This window comes from Pogoniulus pusillus, chromosome 8 (assembly GCF_015220805.1).
Source record: "Pogoniulus pusillus isolate bPogPus1 chromosome 8, bPogPus1.pri, whole genome shotgun sequence".
NCBI classification, from domain to species: domain Eukaryota; kingdom Metazoa; phylum Chordata; class Aves; order Piciformes; family Lybiidae; genus Pogoniulus; species Pogoniulus pusillus.
In genome coordinates this window covers 10,662,101-10,668,843 of record NC_087271.1, presented here as the reverse complement: position 1 = coordinate 10,668,843, position 6,743 = coordinate 10,662,101, and positions in this window count along the sequence as shown.

Here is a 6,743-nt window from a genome sequence, read left to right as displayed (position 1 = left end):
GCCTCATCCAGGCTTTTCTTCAACACCTCCAGGGACAGTGACTCCACCACCTCCCTGGGCTGCCCATTCCAATGCCAATCACTCTCTCTGCCAACAACTTCCTCCTAACATCCAGCCTAGACCTCCCTACCCACACAACTTGAGACTGCGTCCCCTTGTTCTGTTGCTGGTTGCCTGGGAGAAGAGGCCAACCCCCCCCTGGCTACAGCCTCCCTTCAGGTAGTTGTAGACAGCAATGAGGTCCCTCCTGAGCCCACTCTTCTCCAGGTTAAACACCCCCAGCTCCCTCAGCCTCTCCTCATAGGATTTGTGTTCCAGGCCCCTCACCAGCTTTGTCGCCCTTCTCTGGACACGTTCCAGCGCCTCAACATCTCTCCTGAATTGAGGAGCCCAGAACTGGACACAGTACTCAAGGTGTGGCCTGCACTAGTGTTGAGTACTTACACACATATACATTACTGCATATTTATGTGAAGAAAAGAGCTGCAACATAGCAGTGAAGAAAATAATGGTTTAAATCATATTGTGGAGGAAGAATGAGAATGTTCACTATAGAAAACAATTCTAAATATAAGAAACATCAATAAGGTTAAAAAAAGAATCTTTCATTTTACATGAATTTGATCCTGCTGATTTCTTTTGCCTTTGAGCTGCTCTAGATCTCAAGGGATCTCTCCTTGCTTAGCATTCTGTTCATGCCTTCTGCACACCATCATGTCCACCACGAAAGATTCTCCCTATTTTATCAAACTACATCAAGGAACTAATTCATTTAGACAATAAATGATACTAAGCAGCCTGAAAGTGCTTATGTACCTCTGTTAGAGTCCTGCTACAGGTAGGTAGGGTGTAAAATATCAGTTGACACCCACCATCTATTCTGCCACCTAGTTTTCTTGCTGTCAGCACTTCTTTTTCTTCTCTTTCTTCCCCAGTGCTGGTGGTTAACAGAGAAATGAACATGATCACTGAGGTCGACCTACAAGGAGGATGTGGGTTTGTTTTGCAGTCCCACTGCTGCCATTCACTTTGCAATGGCATTTCAGTGGAAAATTGCAACTTCTGTCTGCAGTGCAGTCTCAGTAACCTGTCTGCACGGGGGAATTCCTGCTGCTTGCACTCACAGCAAAGACAGCAGCCAGGATTGCTGAAATTCCATCATCCAGTCTAAAACGCAGCAAGTCATTTTCTCTTCTTACAAATCCAATTCTCATTTTCAGAAGAGAAAATTCCCAGTGCAGGAAGAAATGAGAGCATGTCAACTTTCACAGTTGGGCAAGTGGAACAGCAAAAAAATTCTGCTTTACCAATCATTTTGGATCTAAGGATAAAAAAGTACCTTGGTAAAAGATGTGTGGTCGCGAAGTCCCACAGCTCGCTCTGTGCTCCTTTGAAACTCAAACACTTCTGAATTTATCCCATCATAAACAGAACTAGAAAGGGGTAGGGAGACTGCTGCCAGAGATCTTCAATTCCTGCTTGAAAAGAGAGCATAAGAAGAAGTAAAAAGTAAATGTAAAATAGTCAAAGTTGATACAAACATAAGAGATGGCAATATTCTGACAACTAATTAAGAACAACAGTAGGAAGCATCATGTTCTCATGATGTCTGGATGATTCTTTATGGTCAACAGCCTAATTATTGTCAAAAGAGTAGCTTGTTCTTAACATTTCAGCACTTAACACTTGATTTAATAATGACATAATTTCAACTAATTTAGAATGCTTTGAAAGAAATGTGCAATGATTGCACTTACAGGAGTTATTGCAGACACAAGGGTAAAGGAACAGCACTAATCCTTTCATAAGCTCCTAATTAAATCTTAGTTTTAGTTAATTAACAAAGGCAATCAAACTTTTGTTGATCAAGTCTTTCAAGGTTTCCAGTAACTAACCTGTTTCAGATGCTTAAATATGAGAGGCATCTTTGCAAGGTTTAAATTAATGATCACCATGAATTTGTGTAGACCCAATAACTACAAGGTGCAGATCCACAATCTGGCTATGTCATCTGCAATTAAACAAAAGAATCTATGGCACATTCATAGAATCATACAATCAACCAGGTTGGAAGAGACCTCCAAGATCATCCAGTCCAACCTAGCACCCAGCCCTATCCATTCAACTAGACCATGGCACTAAGTGCCTCATCCAGGCTTTTCTAGAACACCTCCAGGGATGGTGACTCCACCACCTCCCTGGGCAGCCCATTCCAATGCCAATCACTCTCTCTGGCAAGAACTTCCTCCTAACATCCAGCCTAGACCTCCCCCAGCACAACTTGAGACTGTGTCCCCTTGTTCTGTTGCTGGCTGTCTGGGAGAAGAGACCAACCTCCACCTGGCTCCAGCCTCCCTTCAGGTAGTTGTAGACAGCAATGAGGTCAACCCTGAGCCTCCTTCTGTCTTGAGAGCTTAACAATCACATTTCTGTAAATTTAAATAATATTATTAAAGCATTATTAAAGATCTTCTTCAGAAAGTACCTGAAAACACCCAGGTGTGAAAGATGGGAGGCAGCAGTCTTTATTTCTCATATTTTCTGTCTAAAACTATTGCATCTACACCACTGGAAAAAAAGGTTATGGCCTAACATTTGAACACTGATAATCCAGCAGGAAAAGGCCAAGCAATGAAATGGGATTCAGAAGATTTAGGCTGAACTTTGCTAAAATCCCAGAAGTTCACCAAGGACTTCCAGAGTGAGTTTGGCTCAGTTGTGTAACCTGTCATGCAGCAGTTAAGAAATCAGAGAAGTTGCAGGTTGTACAGTAATGGAACCAGATAGGTTTTGAAAATCTCCAGAGGAGAAGACTCCACAACCTCTCTGGGCAGCCTGTTCCAGTGCTCTGTGACCCTTACAGTAAAGAAGTTCTTCCACAGGTTGAGGTGGAACTTCCTGTGCTGTAGCTTACACCCATTGCCTCTTTTCCTATCACAGGGAACAGCTGAGCAGAGCCTGTCCCTTGCCTCTTGACCCTCAGCCCTCAGATATTTATAAACATGGATTAGATCCTCTATAAGTCTTCTCTTCACCAGACCAAAAAGCCCCAGGATCCTCTGTCTCTCCTCACAGGGCAGTGCTCCAGCCCCTTCATCATCTTCACAGCACTTTATTGGACTCTTTCAAGTAGATCTCTGTCCCTCTTGAGCTTGGGAGCCCAAAACTGAATGCAATTACTCCATCTTCCATCCACATGCAGTGCATTTGTGGCCTTTAATATTTTGGGAGCATACAGACACTTCAAGAAGGCAGGATCTTTGTAGAGGCTTCAGAGCAACCATTCAAAGCCACCTGAAATCAGAGCAACCCTTTCATTGTCAAAACCACCCAAGTTTAAAAACCCTGGATGTAAATTTTGTAGAGAGGCTATCACAGTATCATCAGGGTTGGAAGAGACCTCACAGATCATCAAGTCCAACCCTTTACCACAGAGCTCAAGGCTAGACCATGGCACCAAGTGCCACGTCCAATCCTGCCTTGAACAGCTCCAGGGACAGCGACTCCACCACCTCCCCGGGCAGCCCATTCCAGTGTCCAATGACTCTCTCAGTGAAGAACTTTCTCCTCACCTCCAGCCTAAATTTCCCCTGGCGCAGCCTGAGGCTGTGTCCTCTCGTTCTGGTGCTGGCCACCTGAGAGAAGAGAGCAACCTCCTCCTGGCCACAACCACCCCTCAGGTAGTTGCAGACAGCAATAAGGTCACCCCTGAGCCTCCTCTTCTCCAGGCTAACCAATCCCAGCTCCCTCAGCCTCTCCTCGTAGGGCTGTGCTCAAGGCCTCTCCCCAGCCTCGTCGCCCTTCTCTGGACACGCTCAAGCATCTCAATGTCCCTCCTAAACTGGGGGGCCCAGAACTGAACACAGTACTCAAGGTGTGGTCTAACCAGTGCAGAGGACAGGGGCAGAATGACCTCCCTGCTCCTGCTGACCACACCATTCCTGATGCAGGCCAGGATGCCACTGGCTCTCTTGGCCACCTGGGCACACTGCTGGCTCATGTTCAGGCAGGTATCAATCAGCACCCCCAGATCCCTCTCTGTCTGGCTGCTCTCCAGCCACTCTGACCCCAGCCTGTATCTCTGCATGGGGTTGTTGTGGCCAAATATAGGAATATTCTTAGAAGAACAGTTGTGTACAGACCTGTAAGTCTGAACAGCACTTACACCTGTGAACCTCAAGCACTAACACACTACCAGAATTATTCATCCTCCTAAGATCTCTGGGTTATGATGGCAAAATACCACAGCATTTTAAATTTTGAATATCACAGGTCAATAATCACCTTACAGGAGTTATGGTGGGATTTTTAGGAAGGTTGTGTAGCGGTGATGTGGTGTTTTGGTTTGTTTTTTTTTAGCCCTGGTGGCTCAAAAAAAAAGAGGAAGAAAAATCTGTTGTAGATAAAGAGAAAGTGCTCAACAAATTGCATTAGAAACCACCTTTGTAGTTGAAGCTTCCCAGCTGTTTTCATTGGAAAAAAAAAGTGGGTTATGGGTTGGGTTTTTTTCTTCCTCCCCTCTGTTTGCACATCCAAGGACAGCCAAAATCTGTTATGAGAAGAATTATTTTTTTCTGAAGAACTATAGGCTGGATGTTAGGAGGAAGTTTTTCCCAGTGAGAGTGATTTGCCACTGGAATGGGCTGCCCAGGGAGGTAGTGGAGTCGCCATCCCTGGAGATGTTGAAGAAAAACCTGGATGAGGCACTTAGTGCCATGGTCTAGTTGATTGGATAGGACTGGGTGATAGGTTGGACTGGATGATCTTGGAGGTCTCTTCCAACCTGGTTGATTCTATGGTCTAGTTGATTGGCTAGGGCTGGGTGCTAGGTTGGGCTGGATGATCTTGGAGGTCTCTTCCAACCTGGTTGATTGTATGATTCTCCACCACCATCTTGGCTCACAGACCCTACAAGACCCATTGTGTTCACATCACGCCAGGAACATTACAGAATTAAAATTAAAGGCATAGTAATATAATAATAAACAAAATACTACATACTATACATGTATATAATATCTAGAAATAAGTAATAAGCATGTACATAAATATAACAAATCTCTAGTTAGTCCTCACCACAGGACTGATATCAGGATTGTTCTGAAGCACAGGATCCCACATTATAGGCAGCCAGGTGCATTACCAGTGGCAAACAGGACTTTGCGAGACTCTGACCTATGTGCTGACAAATGTTTATTGAGTTCCCTGTACTCCTGCAAATGCTGGAGGTGAAGACTCCACATTTTCTGCTTTGTCATAAAATCCTCAGCTAACACTATAGTGCAAAAAAAAGCAAAACCATATTGGTACAAATGCACACAACCACAGGCTTTGCACAACAACTTCCTAGATTTTTGATCTTGATTCCAACATCAGAGTACAAAATCCCTCAAGCAGCATCTGCTGCTGAACAAGATGACCTCCATGCTGAGAACTGACACAGGTGGAAGAGCTTTGCACCCATTAACCCATACTGAATAACAGTTTTGCTCATCTGCCCAAATATAAAATTCTAATTTCAGTCTCTGGTTACCGAGTTGAGTGGATTTTCAGTTAGCAGTTTTCACTGCTGGGCTTTCCTAAATCACTTTGCTTGATGTCAAACCTGAGAAACCCATTCCCATGGCACACTGACATCCTTTTCATCCTCCTCTTCCCGAGCTCTTACCAGCCACTGGAGCAGCAGAAGCAGCTTTTGTATACAAACTATCCCAATTTTGGATGAATATGCTCTCCCTCTTGATGAGGTACCTGTGGGAGAGACCTCTCTCGACCCAGTTCAGCTGTTTTAGAGGACACAACCTTAGAAATGAAATTCAGGCTTGGAAAGAAGCACTGACAGCTTTAGCAATTGCTGCAGTTTATTTGCACATGAATGATACCAGTGTGGACAAACCATTCTGGCAAGCAGCAGCTAGAAAACTTCTACAGCTTCCCCACATATGCATGTCAGAGCTGGCTCAGTAAGTGTTTAGTTTTTATCTTCTCTGTATACCACACATCTTTAGCAATGCTCCAGCCTGTGTGGGATAGTGTGAATGAACACACCTTCACCAGTAGAAGGGCCTCTGCTCATCTGTGTGGGTGTTAGATCTGATGCAAGATAATAAAACCCTTCACCTGAACTAGAAATCTAAAGCATGCAGAAGTTCTGAAGGCTGCAAGACAAAAATAACTGATGCAAGGTAATAAAATCCTCCACCTAAACTAGAAATCTAAAGCATCCAGAAGTTCTGAAGACTGCAAGACAAAAATAGCTGATGCAAGGTAGTAAAATTCTCCACCTGGACTAGAAATCTAAAGCATCCAGAAGTTCTGAAGACTGCAAGACAAAAATAACTGATGCAAGGTAGTAAAATTCTCCACCTGGACTAGAAATCCAAAGCATCCAGAAGTTCTGAAGACTGCAAGACAAAAATAGCTGATGCAAGGTAATAAAAATCCTCCACCTGAACTAGAAATCTAAAGCATCCAGAAGTTCTGAAGACTGCAAGACAAAAATAGCTGATGCAAGGTAATAAAATCCTCCACCTGAACTAGAAATCCAAAGCATCCAGAAGTTCTGAAGGCTGCAAGACAAAAATAGCTGATGCAAGGTAATAAAATCCTCCACCTGAACTAGAAATCCAAAGCATCCAGAAGTTCTGAAGACTGCAAGACAAAAATAGCTGTCTTTATACCAGAAAGACTCTCTAAACTGGGGGAAGACTATGTTACATCTGGACTTCACTGCTGTGTCTAAG